Genomic DNA, 23,417 nt, shown 5'->3' with positions numbered 1-23,417 from the left:
AGACTATGGTATTTCCCAAAGAGATCCTTTCCCAAAATGTACATTCCAATGTTAAACAGTATATTACAAGTAACCATCCAGGGCCAATTTACAATCAGAAAGTAGGCCAGAGCTGACAGGCGCTTCAAGCAAAATGCTTGCTGTTGAGATTCATTGCAATAACTCATTCATAATCAGAGGTGGGGACACACTCCTAGTAGCTTAAACTAGCTAGGCCTAATCCTGAGAGCAGTGCAGGTTTTAGCAGGGTCTTGGGCAAGGACTCAGACTGTCACAGCTCAGCAACTTAAGTCAACCAAGCTATTCATTTTAAAGATTCTGAACTGCAGCTTTCTCTCTGCACTGAGATGCAGGATCTAATCTGCATCCATGAGGATGTGAAGGCTGAGTCAACCACTCCTTTCCGTGCCTACAGAATCTCAAAATTGACTTTGAGGTAGTTCAAAATAAGTGGTCTGCTAGTAATTTCAAATACAGTTATTTCATTTTTACACAGAGCATCACACACACACCCCAAAAAAAAAAAAAAAAAGAAAAATCAGCACTCTGCCCTCATGGATGGATCCCTTAATGGATAAGAACCTATGCCCATGACTACTCACTAATGCCCTTACTGGCAGTTTGCACAAAATATACCAAGAAGCACTAGTCAGAAGCTGAGCCTTCTTTTTCTCTTTGCTTCTCTTCAGACTTCTTCTTAAAAGGTCTTGCACACAGAAAAGGGACTCCAGGGAAGTGGGTGGAAGCATGAAAACTAATCCTATACACAGAACACCTATGTGCATATCTGTTAATTTACAACAGCATGCACCAGACCCAGTGTCATTCAGTGTCAGATGGGAACACACAGCAACGTGACTACATCTCACCCAAACCTTTCTCTATATATTTCAATGCTCTCCATTTACTGGGACCAAAAAATCAACTGCTTCTTCCATCTTTTTCTTACTTTCTTCCTCTTCATCTGCCAAATTTCGCTTTGAAATCTTCATGTTTATAGGAAAGATGTATGCCCTTGCGGAATCCATTCAAAAGGCTACTCTGCATAGCAAGGCAGTGCTTGCTTTAGGTTGTTTAATTCTCAGTAGTTTACTCAGCTGAAAGTCTGTCTGATTTGAATTGCTGCTAGGATATTTAGAAAATATGAAAGAAATATATTTTAAAATTATTCTCCATGTTCTTGAAGGCATCCAGACTTCCTGACCAATATGGTACCCACGAGATGCAGCATTTTCCATGGTGCCATACATGCATTCTGAGCTTTGAAATGGAACAAGAAGAAAATATTTATACTGGCTGTAACTTAATTTAATTAAATGAATTAATTAAAATATAAAAGCTCTCTCAGTCTAGGAGGTCATTAAGCAAAGAACAGAAAAGAATGAGCTTTACTTCTCTTTCTCAATAAAACCGATCTGTTATTGAAATGCTCAACTGAAAATCAGATTTTTTTACTTATGGGAACACTCATTTGCCTGACTGTGAGCTGCAAATCTTTCATAGTTTCAGTTCTTCCACTGTGAAGGCAGCTTCTGTGCTAGGAACTTTAGGAGGACAGTCTTGAAATGTTATTAATGAGAACTGAGTGTATACTTCATATTTGATGTAGGTGCACTCTGCCTCCTAATGGAAGTTGCATGTGTTTTTCCCCCCAAGTATGTACTGGTAAGTAATGACCCATCATCAGGCAGTGACTGATGACAATTGATCATATGGCCATCTACAGCAGCAAGAAATTAGAGTAATCTCTCAAGAGAATAATCAGAGAACAATTTTCCAGGGTCATTACTAGCAAAGAAGCTTGCTGAAGAAGAAAACACTCTTTACTCTGGATTTTCTTCTCTCCTCTGGATTTCATTTTATACACAAGGTTTACATTTGTTTTTAGAAAATTTTATGAGGCAGACTGAAATGTTAAGGGGATTAAGGAATGGGAGACAGTCTTCCACCTCCAAGTCATCAGTTCAAATCCGGTTTAGGTTAGTAATGAACAAGAAGTATTTACCCTTGCTGTTCACTGTCTGTGCAAAATGGATTGGTGGTTCTGGCTCAATTCCTAGCAATAAATGTGCATGCCACAACTGGCAACTCTGTTGCCATTCTCAGTAGACAGCGCCAAGAATTAAATGAAGCTTGGGAAGCACAGTTACCTCTCCCCCACTACAGGGGCCAGGGTGGAGGCACACTGGCAAGAGAAGCCTCTGCTGTTGCCTGAGCAGGACTGTGCCACAGTCAAGCACAAAGGCATGAGTATTGTGGACTGTCAAACTAGTATCTTTTTCAGGAACTAATTTACTAATTTTCTTTAAACTCATTTTAAAAAAATCAGGTGCTATCTACTGTGGGGCAGATTAGTGACTCAGACTAGGCCATGTTTTTCCCTATGCTAAACTATAGATTATGCTGCCATCATAAAGAGACTGAAATTATGTAAATGCAATGGGTTGCCACTACATAAGGCTTCCCTGTCAGGGGCAGTGCCCTAGGACAGAAGAAAAAAAAAAAAGTCAGGACCAGCAGTCACATGAGCAATAATTTCCCAGTCTAGAAGACTTTGGCTCGTTGACACCAGAAGCTACTAGACCAGGAAGTTTGTTTTCCCTGAAATGATAAACTTAGAGTAATTCCACTTAAATAAATGGAGACAACCATCCACATAGAACAGCCTAAAAGGAAGCAGAGCACACTCCATTCTTTATCTGGTCAATACTGGAAAGAAAAAGTGACTAACGCAAGCTAAAAAATGCCACCACACTGCTGTGCTAAGGGCATCAGCACCCTCAATAGGAAGGGCACCGAAAATCCCTGCACGTGAGCACAGCAAGAAAAGAATGCAACTGAGGCCTTAAGCCTTGGAGTGATTTTTCCATTGAACGGTGCTGAATGAAAAATGCATGAATTTTATTCTAAAAATAGCAAGATGGGTCAAGAGAATAATGATCTCACTCTACACAGCTAGATGAATTTATGGTGATGCCATCTTTTGTATTTCACAGGATATTCACTATGGATCCTACAATTTCCATGGGCTTGAACACTTTATTTATCCATATTTTATTACCACTGTAAACATAATTATCATAGCATCTTCATGCTGAAAGTGATTGATAGATTTTGCTACTTTCTTATCAAGATGCTCATGTTCACTGTATTCAGCCATCACACCAGCGCAGAGACTGATGACTGTGCTGGCCTATTAATAAAAGTCTATTACAGTGCATTGATGCTACTTCTCTCAAACAATATTAATGCAAACCCTGAGGCAAGAGGCATATTTTTAACTTGCAACAATACAGTGAGGCCTATTTCATTACAATTACTAATCTTTTTACATTTTACTCAGACTGGCCATTCTTAGCCATAAAGAACAATCATGAAGTCATCTCACTTCTTATTCCCCATTATTTTAAAGAGATGTTGTTCACCCAGTCCAACATTATAAAAGCAATTGGTGATTTTCAGTGACTGTACTTGAGACTGATGAAATTGAGACAATACAAAGTGCAGACAATTTTATGAAATGTAGAGTAGTTACCTTTCAAAAATAAAAGAATCACAAGTTGACAACTCAGAAATTGAAGGACTCCAGAACAATCAGTGATTGTGAAGATCTGATGTTAGAGCTCAACTGGTAGCAGGCAATGAATGAAATGTACTTCCCCAAATAATACGAGATAGAAAAGCAAAACAATAAAAAATACCAACTCCGAACATGCTCAATGTGCTAAATGTCAAAATAGTTTTTTTCTTGTTATCAAGCAGGACACTGTATTTTTCTATAAATACTCCTCTAGGATGAACTTGTTGCCTTCTGTCACTGGAGTTTTGGCTTGATTTTAAGATACTCAAACTGAACTGTGTTGATCCTGCTAAATAAGCCAAATTGTTAACAGTTAAGATACTTTCAATATTTCCTGTAAGTGAGGAAAGCAATAAATGCATAAAACCACTCAACATTTTTTTTAAGTAGAACTTGAATAAGTCACTAGATCTAGAGCTTCCATAGTGACTTATTGGTATTTTAAGTAGACAAACCTGGAAAACAATGAATCTTCTCATTTTGTCCAACAAAATGCTTACAAAGTGTTTAAGCATTGGAACAATACCATTTAGTTTTCTTTGGTGAAGATACTTATCTCGCAGCAGTTAAGCACATGCTTAATTGTTTCACTGTGAGCCAATAACCTCATAAAAACCTACAAGGTCTTCATATGAAATAACATCAGTTCTTCTGTTTGCAAAACACATGCATTTTCCAGAAAATCTAGGTTCAGCAATCACAATCTGAATTACCATGCCTAGATCCTCAGCCTACACAAACTGCTGGTGCTCCACTGACTTTAACTGAGCCTACAACCCATTGAAGATGCAGCCTGAGGACCCCAAACAGCGCTGTTAGTCCAAATGGCTCTCAAAGGCTCAAGACTTGGAGCTCAGTCAGAGAGGTTGCGCTGCATTTAGTGATAATGGCTTAAGAGGTTACTTCTCCCAGCTGTCTGCAGCAGTCTCCCACCAGAAGCTGAAACAGAGCCATCAGAAAGCGATAGGGTCCAGCCCTCATCCACAGAGCTCCGAGCCAGCACGTTAATTTTTACTGCCAGTGGTCTGAAAACTGTAATAGTTGATAAACTGGCACTTGCTTACATTTACTGCCTCCACTAGTAGGGTGGAAGACTGGGGCAAAGTGGCAGGGTAGACACTAAGGGCAGTAACCCCTTCCTCCACCCCAACAAAATCGATAGCACTTGTTTGCCTGAGCCCTAATCTGCTCAGAGTGGAACAATATGTTGAAAGAAGCAACTCCATTTAACTCTGTTTGGGAGGGAAATGGAGAGCAAGAATTTTCTACATTTCATGAGGCAGTGAATGGCAAAGAATTAGTATATATATTGTACCCCCTGTAATTTTAATTCACATTGCCCCCTCTCAGTGAATAAATCTTGTTAAACCTTATCCTCTCAGAGACCATCTGGATGAAAACTATTCAGGAAACGTCACCATTGGTACAAGAACTTAAATCTCACCATAAATCTCAGCATGTCAAAGCCAAGCATGCATGCCTTAAAGAAACTCTGCAGCTGTGACTCACTCGGAGTTGCAGACGTGCAAATGGTGCCTCGCAAGAAACACAATGCAACATTTCAGTAACTCTTAAAAACAAATGAAAGCAAACTCAGGGATTTTCTCATTTTGAGATAGATATGACCTATTTTTAATATAAAAGAAGCAAAATAGTTTAATAAACACTACCTAAAATTTACTACTCTATTAGAACTGTACTGGTTCAAATGATCTCTACCCTTGTCCTTATCTTTCTCTGATTACTTTTCCCTCTCTTCCAAAATACATGTGCTAATGTGGCAACCTGTGCTGAAAATCAGAAATCATGATTACTTTGCTCTGTAATCTGATTGCCTGTATAGTTAGACACCTGCCTTCCTGGCAAATTTCTTTATGGTAACAGGGTATGAGCAGGTTGGCCTTTTAAATGCCAGATACAGTCAAAATAGCTTCAATCGAAGCTCAGTGAGAACGCTACTCTTATCCAACAGCTCATATTCTCCTCTCTCTCCACCCTAAACCTAGTATAAGTGTTTTTATGGAAAACTGATTTCAAAAAATGGCAAAACATAATGCAAAATTTACATGACAATCCATCCAGTAAATGAAAAAATAGAAAAGTAACTCACAAAATTAATCTAGGCTCAATGCTTTAACAAAAACATTTTGGGGGATGAATGTAGGTTTGGTGAAACAAAAGGTTCTGCAAACTTGCTTCATTTTCACTCATTTCCATAAAGGGAAAAAAACCCCAAAATATTTGAAAAGGACTGAAATTATTCGCTTTTGGTAATTTTAAAAAACTATTTCTGAAAAAATTCAAAAGGAGCTTCTTCAGAAACATTTTTCAAGTAAGGAAAAAAGTTATTAAACATAGGTAAATCCCAAGCAAAGTATTTAATTTTCATTTAAGCAAAATATTTTACTTGACTGAAATTGAAATGTTTTTAGTTTTCTCAATTCTGAAAAAATTTACACAATAAAAGCAGCTTAGGAGCCTAGGAATAGATTGATTAGACATGCTAGATAGAAACAAGTTTCATTGGTCAAAGCAATAGGATATTTCTGATACATATCAACATTCTGCAACTGATGAGTCAAGCTTTCTTTAAAAGCTGTGAAGGTTTCCTGATGAGTCAGTAAAGTAAGCTAACGGTTGAACTCAATAATATTGAAGGTCTTTTCCAACCTAAATGATTCTATGATTCTAAGCTCAGTGGACTTTATTCTTTAATTCAGTACAAGTGATCCTGGTTTATTTTGCAAGGTTGTCCAGTTCTATGAAGCTGCATATCACCACTGTAAAGCATCTCAGATACCAACACAACAGCAGACATGCTGCTGGTTCTTGCTTGACTACCCACAAAAAAACCAAACAAAAAAACGAGATCAATTATCATTAGAGGGTAATAGGTGCTATCAAGACATGCAAAGACTGCCCTGGTGGCTCCCTGGAAAGTCCATTCTTTCCACACGAGTGCAGAGATGTTTACTACTGAGAATTATCAACCTCAAGTTAAATGAGTCAGCAGTGCCCTGGCAGCCAGGAGGGCCAACCCTGTCCTGGGGGGCATCAGGCAAAGCATCACCAGCTGGTCGAGGGAGGGGATTGTCCTGCTCTGCTCTGCATTGAAATGGCCTCACCTTGAATATTGTAGCAGTTTTGGGCACCGAAACGTAAGAAAAATATTATGAACTTAGAGAGCGTCCAAAGGAGGGCAACAAAGATGGTGAAGGGCCTTGAGGAGCAGCTGACGTCACTTGGTCTGTTCAGCCTGGAGAAGAGGAGGCTGAGGGGAGACCTCATTGCAGTTACAACTTCCTCATGAGGGCAAGAGGAGGGGCAGGCACTGATCTCTTCTCTGTGGTGACCAATAACAGGGCCAAGGGAATGACCTGAAATTGTGTCAGGGGAGGTTTAGGTCAGATATTAGAAAAGGGTTCTTCATCCAGAGGGTGGTTGGGCACTGGAACAGGCTCCCCAGGGAAGTGGTCACAGCACCAAGCCTGGCAGAGTTCAAGAAGCATTTGGATGATACTCCCAGGCATGTAACTTGTGTAGGGCTAAGGGCTGGACTCAATGATCCTTGTGGGTCCCTTCCAATTCAGCATATTCTGCGATTCTGTGAAAAGCAATGCTGTCTGGGCCTCAGGAAATGGGCTTCAGCATACGGGTGTCTAAGAACAGTAGAATGAACCGGTTGTATCGCCCATAAAGGAAACATTTGCTAGCTCAGAATGCAAGATGCTTGGCAATGCTTTGCTGACGTGCGAGGTGTATTGTTTCTTCTTTTTAAAGCTTTATCCCATGCTGGGCTCTAATTCTGTACACATGACTTTCTAAACCAAACTAGGGAGCTAAATTAGGAAGGGGTACTGTTTTTCTCCACCTGCATAGTCAATGGATGAAGACACATGGGCTGAATTACCCTCTGGAGGTGCATATCATTTTCCAGCATCAATAGGGAAGCCTTGGGTGATTAGGTACTAACTTAGGTGCCACAGTAATATGTTTGAAGTCAGGTGGCTCAAACCCAGGAGCAATTGTGCTCCTTCGCCTGTCCAAAACTGACGCATGCTGCTGCTACACATTGCAAAACAAATTCCAAATACTAGTAGTTTTCATGGAAGTGATAACAGCTAGTATAAAAGTTAGTGCTTTGAATCTAAACATAGGTTACTATTACTATTACAGGAGTCCAGCCTGTTTCATATGTCCTTTAACTCCACTTCTTCAGCTATGCAGTGCTGCGTAACTGAACATACTGTGTAAGATTATTTCCACTTTTCATGGAAGCTTCATCCAGAGCTAGCCACTACTGGAAGCAGGACAGCAAATTTGCAAGGCCAACTTGCTGTTCTGGTACAGTAAATCAATTGTTCTTATGGCAAGTAGCATATAGGTGGGTTTTTTTAAATGCATAGTGCAAGGAAAGGATGACTCAAGCTGAGTTTCACAGGTGAAGTTCAGATGAGTTCAGATCTATTCAATCCCTCTCAAAGTTTCCATATGCTTGACTGAAGTCCAAACATTTTATCGTCATCCCCAAACAAAAACTTCCAATGAAGAAGCAGAGGAGGGAATTGTGAACTCTGCTTTCCAGCACTAAGGACTTGAGCACTTTTTTTTTTTATAATCTGTCATTTGTACTTTTTCATACTAAAGGTGACAGTCTAATTCACATATGACCAACACCCATAAATCATGTTGGGGGGGAGGAAATATTCATAAATCCATATCAAACAGCACCCAAATTATGACAAATGACATGGCAGTCATAAAATTGCACAAGCACAACTCACCAAGTCATTAATTTCATGGCCGTGGAAAATAAACAGACACATTTTTTTCACAGCCCTAATAAATTTTAAAAAACTCAAAGAATGGTCCATCTGCTTCGAATAATTTTTAATTTCCTATTCTGTCTCGTTCCCATTAGCTATTCCACTGAGATATTTGCTAAATTCTTTCATTTGCCTCCTCCCATCTGTATTCAATTACTCTATTCCCAAATAGAGTTAGTTTTTCTTTCTCCTAAGTGCAGTACAAAATATCCCCACCTGTACCTTAAAGCAAATGTTATGTGTGTTTTATTATCTGTTAGACTCTATGAGTCATTCTAACTCGATTGCCTGTGCTGAAAGACTTGGAGGGCAATCTGATTTTGATGTTTTCTGGCTTTGGTGAAAAACACCTGCCTGATTCTCATAGCTAATCTATTAACTTGGTAAATGCCTCAACAGATGTTCTAGAATCAGCTAGGGATCAGGGTCTGTCCTCGTGACAGCGTCCGCTTGTAAGCTTGAAATATTTAAATGTTCAGAGATCAGAGGCCAATGATGTGTTTTGGGTACAAGCTTTCACTAAATCATATTTTTTCAGTCAGTCCCTGGAGTGCATTCCACATACAATAAGTGGCTGGAGCGTTCTGACTGAGCAGGCCAACAATACAGGCCTCCTTGAACTTTGAAGGGACATGAATTTCAAGGCAGCATTGGCTTCTTTTATTGAAAAATGGAACAAATTTTAGGCTGTGCCGAAGCTGTTCCCTTTTAAGCTACGTCTTTTTTTCCAGTTCCTTTCCTTTCTTCCTAATGAAACCCATTAAGAAAGTATAAGTCTTGGCTTTGAGACCTGCCTTTCCAAGGATAACTTAATGTCTCCAAGGAACTTGTTCTAAGCTGTCATCTTCTGTTTGGGTCAGCACTGCTCTGCATGATTCACTTACTGTGTGCCTGATCCTCCACTGTGTTACATTGGTTTTAATCCAGGGTTGCTTCACTGACTCTAAGTCATTCCACTCTGTAATAGACCCCAAGGCTGCACACAGAATGGCTGAAATCACCAGAGCAGAGCAATCCCTTGAGAAGGCTTTACTCCTCCCACAGGAAGGGTGGGGCAGATGCATGACATCAGTGTCAAGCTCACGTGAACTTCCATTTTGCAGGTTAAGGCACTTTTCTATCCAGCTAGAATGACCAGAACAACACAAATGAGAAAAGAAAGGCTCACGGAACAGAAAACCCCATAGCCACTGCTGGCCCCACTCTGCTATAAGAAATGGCCTCTTGACAATCAAAGCTGGACCTGAGAGGCTAAAAAGGTTTATTACTTTTATGAGCTTTTATATCACCTCGGTTTTAGTAAGAAATGCTCAAACTTGTGATGACATCCCAAACATTTCCAATTGAAATGGCTGCGAGCTTCACTGCAAAAATTCTCAATGAGATCAAATAAAAGGCAGAATAAGTAGAAAACAGGAGACCTTCCTCTGACTTTCACTCATCATTTGACCCTGTCACTTCACTTATCCTTTGTTTACCTCCACTTCATCTGCTAAATGGCTTTCATTAATGCGAACTTGCTTCATTGTTGTGAACATTAATTAATGTTTGTAAAGTGTTCTGAGATCAACACAGTATTATTACCAATGTATTCAAAATCTCATCTCTGCTTCTATTTGCTCTTGGAGGCTTGACAAGAAGTCTTTCACTATTCCACATCTTCAACAATCCTCAGAAGCAGCTCTGCTGTTAGAGCTCTCATGAGTGATCAGCAGATGGAGTTGGAGGAGTGAGAAGGGAAATGACTGATTCATATTCTTATTGCTGTTACACAGGCTGCTTTCTAGAAAGCAGAAAATATGAAGGGAGGGTTGCTAACAAATACTTAATCATTTAAAGGAAGACATTGAAAGTACAGAGAACTGCTTATGTGTTGTCTGAAATTACCACATTTTTCAGAAGCACCCTTTTGGGAAAGCCATCAGGTTGTCCTTGAAGCCTGATCAGAGCTGGAGAAAGGTTCTAAAGGTGGGATGAAGAAGAAACGGTCACTAGAAACAGTGTTTCCATCTGAAGATCTATGTCAAGAAGACTTCATTAAGGAGGGAAAAGATATTTTCTACCTGTAAACAAAGGTGGAAGAATTTGCCATGCTTAACTTACCTTCTCAAAACAGTTTATTCCTTTAGTTTTCAGACTGTATTTCTGCTAAAATCAAATCTACTCCTCCGCTATCACTGAGAGATTTAAGAAGAAAATTGAACTGGTTACTGGAAAGATACAATAACAAAGTTTGATTTTTAAAGTATAATCTCTGCAAAATTTTCTTTATAAATTAGGCAGATATCATAAAATCACAGAATATACTGAGTTGGAAGGAACCCATCAAGATCATCAAGTCCAACCCCTCGTCCTGCACAGGATACCCCGAGAATCACATCCTGTGCCTGAGAGCATTGTCCAAACGCTTCTTGAACTCAGACAGGCTTGGTGCTGTGAACACTTCCCTGTGGAGCCTGTTCCAGTGCCCAACCACCCTCTGGGTGAGAATCCTTTTCCTGATATCCAAACTCCCTGACACAACTTCAGGCCGTTTCCTTGAGTCCTGTCACTGGTCACAAGAGTGAAGAGATTAGTGCCTGGCCCTCCTCCTCCCAAGGGAGCTGTAACTGCAATGAGGTCTCCCCTCAGTCTCCTCTTCTCCAGGCTGAACAGAACAAGTGCCTGCAGCTGCCCCTCACACAGCTTCCCCTCCAGACCCTTCACCATCCTTGTGGCCCTTCTTTGGATGCTAAAAGCTTAGTATATTTTTTATATTGCAGTGCCCAAAACTCCATACAGGACTTGAGATGAGACCACACAATCTCAGAGGAGAACGGGACAATCCCCTCCATCGACCAGCTAACAATGCTGTGCTGAATGCACCCCAGATATGTATACTTACTCCTCACTTCTTGTCTAATTTTACATTTTTGAAGTGGTATCACCAGAGGTAGATGTGGTATGATCAGTGCTTGTGGCAAATACAAGCTTTTTCTTATAGCCTGTGCAACCTGGAGGTGATCTCCAGCCTCAAGCAAGGTTGCATGCTTGATTAAGATTTTGGTTTGGGATCCTCTCTAATCTAGAACAATTTAAAACCTTTTGTCTGTATTCTACACATCTTTTCTTCAGTAAACATTTGAAAAGAAAGCTATCTTCCAGATTAACACAAGAAAAAGAATTTATATTTTTCATTTCATATACATGCAGATCCACTGAAATGAGTTGTGTTGCATTTGTAGATCTTTTGGTACAAAAAGACATACATAAGTTATAAACTTAATTCAATATGATGTTGTTATAACTGTTCACAGCAGAGGGTGCTAAGATTAAAGAGTTAACATCTGGGGCAATGGGAGCAGATTTGCAGCAAGCAGAGATGAAGGGTTGTTGATTAGTGGAGCAATAAAGGCATTGGTTGATTCTTCATGAATGATACCTCTGCTGGTTTTTTTTTTCCTGAAATTCAGGTTTTTCAATAAGAAAGGAAGTACAACATCCAGCGCAGAAAAATTATGTGTGGTTTCTTGCATCAATAATTTTACTCAGAAATTGAATTTAACATACACACTAATAAAAACAAATCAGATCCAACAAACAAGCAGACTGTGAACATTCTCTTTTTCCCCCCAGAAGTCTTAAATCAATCTCAGGAAGATACATTTATCTCATGCCAAAAACAGTCTTAAGTAAGTAAAAGTGGAAAATTCAGAAATACTTCTGCCAGTAAAACTTGCTGTTACTTCAATGAAAATGAGGTATCTGACTGATAGCTTAGCTTCTATTGTGTCTCAGTGAAAACACATCCTTGAATTTAGAGCTGTGTAATGACATTATTACACTAAACTCATTATTTGAAAATAGAAAAACAGCTCCAAAAATATCCTGCTACCAGACACATGTTTAGCTTCATCTCTTCAGTGATGACTGAACATGTCATTAAGTCCCCCCTCCCTATAGCTACCTAGCCATCGGTTTTCACAGACTGCTAAGCTTGCTTGTGGGGCAGAGTGAACAAAAAGAAGGGAAGAAGCAAAAGCTCTGAAGTATATGCCCAAGGGCTTGGAAAGATCACAAGTTTGAAAAGGGATGACCAAGTCTTTGACTAGTGACTCACACTGAACTCAGAACAGGAGGAAATGAAAATTTTTACCGTTTGATGCAGTGTCTTCTATCAGTAGTTCTCAATCTTCCTCCACAAAGGAAGCCTTTCTCACTTCTCTGCTCCTTCACTCACACCTCCACAGAAAGCAAGCTTCTCTCCCATTAAGCCCACAGGCAGCACTTGGGTTCTCTCTTTCAAACATCTTGGAAGCTGCCATCCTCAGCATCAGCTCTCTGACCTACAAGACCTGAACAGTGATATGGTTTGAAGCTGGCTCCCTGCCAAGTCTCCAAACCTTACCACCATAAGCCCCCCCCCCCCCCAAAACCTCAGGGAGAAGAGGGAGAGAAAAAAAAAAAACAACCAACTAAGAAAACCCGAAACGAGAGAGAGACAGCTAAAGTGATATATATAAATATATTTACACTTATGTTACAATTGAAATATATATACAATTTAAAAATATATAGAATTTCACAACGGAAGGGGAAGGGGGAAGGGAAAGGGAACAAAACCAAAATAGTATATATATATATATATATATATATCCCAATCAGTAGCCCGAGATCTAGTAACTAAGAGTTAGCAAAGAAAATATCCCACCACTCTCCTTGGGACAACCGAGAGTCGCTCCGGTACGATCGCCGGCAACCTCCGCTTCCCAAGGTCGACAAGGCCCTACCAGGCCTCGCTCCCCAACACGGCAGACTCAACAGCAGGGAACCTGCACCTCCAAGCCGCCGGAAGGAAAGAAAGAGCGAAGGCCTCTCCTCCTTTCTTCTTATAATCTGGCTTACGTAAAAATCGTAGGGAATACTGGGTAAATCTGGACCCTTCCTTGGTTACAAACTGGTCACCAAGGAAGGCCTAGCCCAAACCACTACAAACAGAAACTGGACAAAGGTTAGAGAAGGAACTTTGTAACTGGAGTCACAGCAATGAACTTAACTAATTTTAAGATGGAGCTGGAGAAGTTGATCTATGACAGCAGATGTGATGTCTATTACAGATCCATATTCCTGTGTGAAATAACTAGAACACTTCTTAACTTATAACAGTGAAAGGCTAAGAACTAGGAGGCCAAAATACTTCTCCCTACTTACCATGGATGTGTCCCTCCAGGTCACGACCCCACCACACAGGACCAGCAGTGCAGGTAAAACTTTTACATGAAGTTCTCATGCTGGGACTTTTCACCAGCTGTAAGTTCAAAGTGAGTATTGAACAAACAATTGATAATAGTAGTTCCTTTTATTAAATTAAAAACAACAACAACAACAAAACAACACCAAAAACCACGACCAAAAACAACCAATAGAAAACAAACCAAAACCCACAAACCCCTTAGCCTTATAAAAATCAGCAATCCAGGGTCATTTTCTGCTTTCTAGTTTTGACATCAGAGGAACTCCTGATTTACATTAGAATGAGAAGTCACACTTGGGGAGAGAACAGATGGTTCAACAGTCCTGCTTAAAAGCACAGGATACTTGCATGGTAGAAAGACAGGAGGGAGACGGGAATGCCAAAAGACAGCCTTGCAGAAGAAAGCCCACATACACTGTGGCTGGTAATTTGTTGGCTTTGACCATCAAAGCAACTGAGGCGGCTCCCCACAGACACCTACTTGTTCCAGTAGGAAGCTGAACAGGCATTGGGCTGATCAGCGTTCTGAGGGATCTGGACTTCATCACTTTGGTGTAACCTAAGGTCTTTGTGCCTAAATCCCAGTTTCCCTTCTTGTGGCAAGAGGGGAGGAATCTGGTTACTGATGATAAGCCAAAAAGAAAAGCACAGCAATACTCAGTAGAGCATATACACAACAAGTCCTCAAGGTGGAATTCCTGTTATGATGGGCATCATAATACCAAAATTCATTTAACCACCTTTCAATTATATGTTCTTTTTTCTTCTTTCCCCTCCAAGTCACCACTGTAGTCACTGAAGAGTGAAGAGAAGTAGTAAATAAAATGCAATGAAAGCTGTTTTACATCTCTTTTCATCCCCTCTATGCAGCTCCCTCAACCTTAAAATTTAGAGGAATAAAGAGCAGGTTTTCTGTGCAGACAATGAAAAGTATATGCATTAAATGTCAATTCTATAGGAAACAAGAGACTGAAAGAAACCCATAAAAGGAAGTGCAACACAATCTTCCACTCTCTACCTCAACAAATCCAATTAAACTTGCCAAGACACACACATATGCCGTCAATCATTCCAGATCCTATCCACCCTAGCAATATTTCAGCAGCATTTCACTCTCTTGCTTTCCAGGACTATGCACACTCCACACAGCATGCACTCATTGTTCTCCATGCTCCTTCCTTGCCCCTCTTAATCAGTCACAACAAGCCACATTCATTTTTTTCCTTCACCTTACGCTGCACCAAACCAGCTAGTTAGCTGGCACAGTAGAGCTTCTTTTGTGCTCCATTGATGGTTTGGGGCTTGGTTGGTTATTCGGGGTTTTTTGTTGTTGTTTGTTTCTTTATGGGTTGGTTGGTTTGTTTGTTTTTTTAATCAGTAAAATGCAGGATACAAAATATGGCTGTTTATATACAAAAGGACACCCTTTTCCAGTGTTCCCATGTCCTGAACTGCGCCAGTACTGAGTGGATTCCAAGCTTGAAGGTGTGTTCCTGCTGTGATTTCCTATTCCATACCTAGGACATTTTTCTTTTTTTTCTGAAAAAAGAGCCTAATGTCAGCCTAAAGAGCTGAAGCTCTTTAGCTAAAGCAGCCTCATGTCCATACAAGACAGCTGGAGTGCACAAATGAAATAGCACAAAAATACAATGGTGACCATTGTATGTGCTGGTAAAGCCACCAGACAATAGAGACCAGTTATGCAACTTCATATATCTGGCTCTGAATAGATATGACTAGATCATAATGCTCAGCCTTTACTCTTCCTCAAATCTAAACAGAAACAGAAAAAAGTTAAAACCTTTCTTTTGCAAGGAAGATTCTTAGTTTTCTGGAATCATAGCCTTCCACCTGCTGAGCTCTAATTTCTGGGTCTAAAAATGCTCTTCACCTTCTATTTTCAAACATGTTCCTACAAAGTGTCTCTCTATATGACCACTCTAATCCCCAATGAAACTTCAATGTGTCACTGCACACAGTGTGAATTCTAAGATTATAAATCTTCTAATATTATCAGTTAAAAAATTTAGAGATAAAGACTCATGGTTTAAATGCAACTATTACACAGAATGAATTTAAAAATTGACTTTGCAGCTTCAGTTTCATCTAAATATTAGGAAATGTTGAGTTGCCAATAGCAGGAGCGAGTTCATCTGGATAGCATGAGTTTATCTCCATCAGGGTGAGAACTGACAAGCACGTTCCCTTGGAGGATCTTGTTCTGCTTCCTCACGCAGAGGCCTAGCACACAGCCCTCTGGGGTCCACGGGAAAACCTGCTGGATCATGCCTTGAAAGCGCAGGCAAGGCCAACTACATGTAAGGAAGCACTACAGCTTCCTCTGACAACAGACACCCTGCTAATAATTTGAGAGTGAGCTGAGATTAAAGGATCTGCATAGACAGCCTTGTTATTCACATAGTTTGCTACCTCTTTTCAGCAGTCATGCTGGAGATCTACACTTTGGAGAACTCCAAACCCTTATCTAAAAGAGAGTTTCTCCAGTTTAGAGCTCCTTTGAAGCAATGCTTCCCAAAAGCAGGGAAGGGAGCTTTGTAAACTTGAATCCAGGGTAAAAAAGGGAAGACCTCATTCTGCAAAGTTACAGCTTTAATACAGTCCTCAAAGTTTTGAAAACAAGCATTCCTGAAGGTGCTGACCAGAAACTGTTTCTTCCCAGACTCTCTTAGCGTTTCCCACCTTCTTTGAGAAACCTTCTTTCACAAGACAGAAATCCAGACTTTGAGGCAACAGAGGAAGAAAAGGGGAAAAAGAGGAAATAATTGCTCCCCTGAGCAATTATCTATCATGTAAATAATTAGTGTTTACTCGCATTTGTAACAAGGTTATCTGCCAAACACAAACACTGCTTGCTGCAATAGCAAGGAAGAACCAAAGCCAAAGGGAACTTCTGAATGGAGTCACAATCAGAATTGGCCACAGAACACCTGGAAAATATTGACTGCAACATGACCTTTTCCCTATATTTGGTGAGCAATGTGTGATTTCCAGATAAATTGGAAAATTACTTTATGACTGAAAAGAAGTCACAGTTGTGCAGGAGTGCAGTCTGAGTGCCAACAGTGGCAAACATGGCACCAAATGACTCCAGCATAGCCTTTTCAGAGAAAGAGGTTTGACACAGAATGATGCTATGAGTCACACTGTAGATGGTTTTATGTGCAGTGTTTGTGGGCAACCAGTGCAAAAAAGGAGCTGAAGAGCATTTTAAAAATGTAGCTGGCAAAGTGCTGACATGTGATCCTAATAACAAAATTACAGTTTTTTCTCAGCCATGGTTTTGGTAAGGGGTCACTTGCTGCAAAGTGTGGAATTTCTTTAGTGCTGCATCTTGTGCACTGTTCTTGGGAACACAGTGGGTAATTCTCCAAGGGTATGATTAATTAAAATAGCTAACACATGTTTATCTGCATATTTATCTGATAGTAGAAACCAAGTGTATGCACACAGCAATTCTGACCTTAATTTACAACCAGGCCACTTGCTTTCTGCTGCAGTAGTGACGTTAAGAGCAAAAATCACAGCTGAAAGGAGTAACACTCCCTCTCCTTATCCTGGAAGGGAAAGTGAGTACTGAAGTACTCAACAGGACAGATTTGGCCTTGCATTCTAATGTTATAATGCCTCCTCATGAAATGTGGAGAGAGTAAGGCAACCAAAAATGGGTGCCTAAAGCCAGCACCCTGAACAGGGAGCCAACAGGCAATTCAGAGGAGACTGAACTCTTCTAACTTCTCATTCCTCTTTGCAATTTACAAATACGTCTTGATAGGTTGCATTTAAAAAACTTACAGTCTTGAATATGAAGCTTGGAATTACAATCCCACTTTTCAATAATGAGAAAGACCTGTGATCTTTTCTAACACACTCTGGAAGAGTATGTGCTCTATTTTAATCCATTAGCCTAGGATTTAGGTCCTGCACATTGACTTGTCTTCGGAGAGAGCCTATGGATGTTAGCCCAGTGAATGGGCACTGTGAGGTTGGGTGGGTTTGATGATGAAAGCAAGGCCCCAGATGGGTCAGCAGTATCAAGCAGCTTTTTTGGTCATTTGACAACATTAACATCAATGGATTTTATGTGTCACTTCAGTGCTGGGTGAGAGCCAAATGGGTTTTTGAGAATCTAAACAGTTTGTCATTTAGACCACTTGGTGGAATTGCCTTGTCCTCCTGTCATTTCATCTTCCCCAGTGAGCCTCAGAAGCTACCATCCCCTTTCCATGCCTCTGTTACTTCTGTGCACTTACCTCTTAACCAGTTGGCCTCCACTGCAGGTGCCATTTTGAAGCTTTGATCTCAATTGGCACTACTACTAAGTAGACACCTCATGTGTTCTTTGGTCAAAAAAAGGGGAGGATCCTCCCACAGACTGATTCAGATTGTTTTGCCTGCTCCATCACACCACTCACTACCTGAAAACCCATCCTCATTTGTACCATTTACAGTAGTCACATTATGAGCAACACCTCCATGTCTTATGGGGAAGAACGTAGCTGCCCCTTACTGCTAATAGCCTTTGTGTGAATGGGGCAATGTATTCCTTCCTCAATTACTTAATCAAATTGAAAATTATTGTTAACACAGCACATAGACAAGTTGCCTTTTATCAAATTAACAAAACCCCACAATGAAAGAATCGTTCTCTCCCTTCCATTTTCTGAAACTGTTTTTACATATTAGGTGCAGTTAGCAGAGTGTGCTTCCTGGTAAATCATGATCTAGGATTCATATTCGAAGAAGATAATAATGTCAGGCTTGAACTTAACTCTGTATTTTCCCTGCAGGAGTGTACAAGGACATGGAACAGGATTGGAATGATTCATTCAAAAGATGGCATCAGATGGAGTCTGTGTCTGACCTTTGCATTAGGTAGGTATTCATATCAAATTCAGATTCAGAGTTGTCTCTGGTTGGCTCCCTTTCCACAGGTCAACTGATTTTTCAAGAAAGCGTTCTGGAAAAGATTAGTTAATCTTTTAGAGTAATTTAAATTAAAGTGTGTTGCTACTATCATTTTATGAAAGACATCTAGAGAGAAGGCCTCCAAATGAGGGACATATCTATCAGCCAAAAGGCTGATATGACTAGGTACCAGTCTCTAGCACAATGCTTTCTGTCAGATTCACAATTTAACAGTTTGTTTTTACTTAAAAACAGACAACTCTCCCAGCCACTCCACACCAGTCCAAACACTGAATTAGTTGAAAAGACCTAGGCTGGGATGACACCTGCATCCTGAATGTATCATTTATATGTAGCATATAAAAATATGTATTTCTTAGAGACACATTTAATGTTAGTTATATTTAAAAGCACACACACACAGTTTCCTGTGACAAAAGATAGTAAAGTTAAGGACCAGTAAAGGAAGCAACACAAACTAGGAAACAGAAACAAACAAAGACTCACCAAGCAACTCAGTGCAACAGTAAAGCAGTAAAGCGATTTCTGCTGTGATGTGAAAGCACATCTGCATAATAGCTTGTTGTATGGTTAGTGTTGTATTAGTCATCTTACTAGTATGATGTTAAGTATAAGTGGTAGAGGCTAGACAAGATTGAGGTCTTGTCAAATCTCTAAAAGGGGGGACTGATGCCTATGGATTTTTGGATTTTTAGCTTTTTGCAGGTTTTAGAAATAGCTGCATTATATCCCTTACCCTCAGCACAGTAATTTACACATTTACTTAACACTATTACCCCATTCCATATCACTCCCTCAAAATTCCATTAGCATGTTTAGACTTCCCTCAGGGTAGGCCTACATTCTGTTTAAGAACAGGCACCCTGGCCTGGACAACAAGACATCACGCAGGCAAGGCAACCTTCAAGCCCAGAACTTTGGAGGAACTCCAAGGACTGAACGTGCTGTGACGAGGAGGAGGATGAGGAAGAGGGGGTCTCCAGGCCCCCTGCCCCAATTTTCAGAGGGGTGTGCCCGAGGGAGGTGCTGGGGGGCAGATAGATCTGGGATTGGATGGGTTAAAACCTTAAATTGTGGAACCGACTGGACACGAGAGACACGTCAGTATGTATTCCTGTGGGCCTCAGGCCTGGAATTAAAGGACCTACTCTCTTTATCTTATCTTATACACTAAGTTGGCTCAGAGTCCTGTTTTCTGCAGTCTCTTAAGGCAACAGTTTGGAGATCCCTTTGGAGGATGCAGAGACTTTTACGGGCAAGTAGAGAATAAGTTCAACTCTTTACTTGTTCAGGTTGCATCTAGGCAATCAAATTAGATTGATTTGAGTGAGCTTTTCTTCTTCCCCTAAATAATTCACCTTTTTGATCATAAAATATCAATAAAACAAAATTTTAAATCATGCTAATAAGACAAAAACCTTGGGATCTATCTGCATTTTATATTTCAGATGATCTCAACTCCACAAGCTCTAGATACCAAGCCAGCTTGGTAGTAGTCATTTGTTTCAGCAGTTATGCAAAGCTGTTCAGACCGTCATGTGCTCGGATTTATCACAGAGAAAAAGGTATAGGGCTCTCCTGAATTAAAAAAACCCCAAGTCTCAGTTTCTAAAACAGTATTGTGTTCCCAGGCTGTAAAACTAATGGGTTTTACTGCTGAGTGAATAAGCCTTTCGGATTTGTAATTTATAATAACAGCAGCAAGAAAAGTCAAGCTGTGTGTGAAGTCAAATTTAGGTCTGAAACAAAGAGTGCCCCAAAGAACAGAGGGTCAGCTAAAACATACATTGGATGCCTATGGAGAGATAGAGCAATGTTTTGATCAAGACAAAGGAGCAAGACTTGGGGGAAATGGGTTCCAATTCCAGCACATTTCCTACAGGATACTGAAAAAATTACCTCCCTTCTTTCTGTCTTCATTTCCCCAGTTGTGTCATAGGATGGCTGTGAAAGGATCATTTGGGAAGACATTAAGGTCCTGAAATGATGGACAACATACGAAGAGCAAGATACTGCTCTTTCAACAGTTGCAGATGAGCCCAACTCCAGATGCTTCTCACACACAAACTGCTTTTCATAAGCGAGATATTTTAAACATGGTCATCATAGATCAGAAGTGTTAATTAAACCTACTGAAGACACTGAAAATTTTGTCTGAGTTAAAACGTGCTGGAGTCTGGCCCTGTCTCCTGGACCCAGTGAGCAGGTCTCAGACTTTTCATATTTGCAGCTTCCTCACATATATGCCAATGTGAGACGCTAATTTAGTTAATGCTTCACACACTATATGTAATCAGAAATATTTTAGCTGATAAAGTTACAAATTCCAAATCAAGCTACAAATTTCAGGTATAAAATGTGACTTTTATGACTTTCCAAGATACTTAGATGCTTATATTTGGGTTACAATTTTCTTCTTCCGATGAATCCCTTTATGAAGCACGGCCTGAGTGAAACCTCTCTTGATGCTGATTTTTTTACTTGTGTGAGATAAATAAATGATTGGTTTACCAACTCATAACCATATCTGTGCACTTTTGTGGGTGAGGGCTATGAAAACTGTGCTTAATGGTAAAATTCAATGCAATTAAAGTCTTTTCAACAGTTTCCTAGCAAGAGGGTGAGGGGAGAGGGAAAAAGGGTGTTCAAAATCCAGCCAATCCCTCCCACACACAATTTGGTTGTCTGTCCTGAAGGACTGTTCCTGAGCTGCAAGTGAAATCAGTGCATGAGAAAGTCATAAACATCACACTTAAGTACCTCAGTCTTGAGGTACTCAGGCAGAATGCTCCAAAAGAGAGGACACCAAAGATGCCCATCACACTTCCTAAATATTTAGATCAAGTATATTAAAAGAGATGAGGGACCCTGTAACATCACACTTTTCTTAGTTAGGGAAGAAATGTTGCAATTTTTTTTAAAAATGTATTTTTAACTTCTCTGCTAAGAGCGAGGAGAATACCTGAAGGCTTTTGAAAGAACTAACACAAATTGGTGTGATATAAAGCGTATTTCATATTGTTTGTTCTCTTAAGACAACCACACACGTCTTCATCCTGGGACCAGACTCAAACAGTGCTTAGGCAAATATTTTCTTCCAGAAGTCACTGCAGACATACACAATGCTCAGTTCTTGGTATGATTATATCCTTACAATAGTCTTCAACAAAGCACTGAAAAAATTCTCTGCCACCTCCTTTAGGACTTCTACATAATGTAAAGTAGTATAATACATTCTTATCTAAGTTGAAAAACTAACAGAAAAAATGCATCATGTGAAAACACAAGCATGCCTTTCTATTGCAAAGGTACAATCATTATGACATATGGGTAACATGGATAGGTCTGAACCATTAATTTGAAAAGGGACTTAAAACACAGCAGGTGCTATAAAAGGTAAAAGTTAAAATTTCTACAGCAACACTGACTCTTGACTGTGACATGTCCTGTATATTTTAGCCAGACAACAGAGAACAGAAATTCCATCTGAACATATTTTTGTAGAAGAAGGAACTTTGATATTCTCCAAATTATGAAAAAGTTACATTTTTCATCCTTAACATTGCTTTATAAAGATAGGAATGGAGAAAGATAAGGGTGCTGCCAGAAGGCAGTGAAAGGGTTAGTTGTTTTGAACATCATGTGTGTTATGTGGTCAGATACTAGCAATTCATCCCAGCATGAATTATGTCACCAAGTTTGTGACCTAAACATGTGTAGTTGCTAAGCAATATCCAGTCACAAGGTCTCCTGTAATCCATACCATCTGCTATTTTACTAGAGATGTGCCATGGTCAGTTTGATAACATGATACCTATGTTCCCACACTGGGCAATAAAACCTGTATTGGCCAGTAAGGGTGGCAAGTTCAGGTCTTGGAAAATAAATTGTTAGAATCTTTCCTCTAAAAGACAAAGAAAAAAAAAAAAAGAAAGAAGTTAGTGTATTCTGCCACAACAGGTCTTAGTATCTTTTCTTCTTCTCCTTGGCCTAAGTCCACCCAGCATTGATGGCATGCACCTGGCCCTTCGTTACACATGACAGCTTTTCATGCTGTAATGAACACTGGTTTTGAAGGAGGAGGGAATGAAAAAATCTGATCTTCCTTCTTTCAAAGGAAAGGTTTGGAAACTTAATCAAAACTCCTAGGCTGAGCAGACCATGCAGAGAGGCTCCTTGCCTATGTATAAATCTTGGCTTTATTCTTGGCTTAAGCAACCAATCTGTTTGACACATACCTCAGCAGCCAAAATACTATGTTCTTGTGCAGAATGGAGTGATCATCCTAAACAGAAATGGTTCATGTCTGGGAAAAGAGCAGCAAAAAGCATGGTTCCTGAGAGACTCAAGAACACCCAGATCACCTCTGCAAGCTTGCAGGCTGACAGGACACTTGAGCAAGTAAAAAAATGTAGCAAAATATCTGTTAAAACACCGGGTCTTGGTGGGTTTTGTCAGGGAACTTGATCCCTTTTCTTCTTTGCTCCTTGTCTCAGGAATATTTGAAGCATGGTCTGCCCACAGTCCATTGCTATAATGCATAGGGACAGAAGTAAGGCTGTGCTGAGTTCAGACCATGGCCTGTCCTAGCTCCTTAGGCAGTTCTTTGACAAGAGACAATAGCACATGCTTTAGGAAGAGCATAATCACAACACCAATACAAGTACACACATGCATATAAAAAAACTATAACCCACAGCATATTTTCTCAGCCTCCCTCATAGCGTGTTTCAAAGAATTTACAAGCCAGAGGGGTGCTTTGTCTTGCACAGCCTTGCAGACAGTTCTTCTATGAGTCTCTCTTCCGGCCATGTAGGGGCAGCCAGTCCAG

Source organism: Chiroxiphia lanceolata, chromosome 8 (genome assembly GCF_009829145.1).
Source record: "Chiroxiphia lanceolata isolate bChiLan1 chromosome 8, bChiLan1.pri, whole genome shotgun sequence".
Taxonomy (NCBI): Eukaryota; Metazoa; Chordata; class Aves; order Passeriformes; family Pipridae; genus Chiroxiphia; species Chiroxiphia lanceolata.
This window is presented reverse-complemented; position numbering follows the sequence as displayed.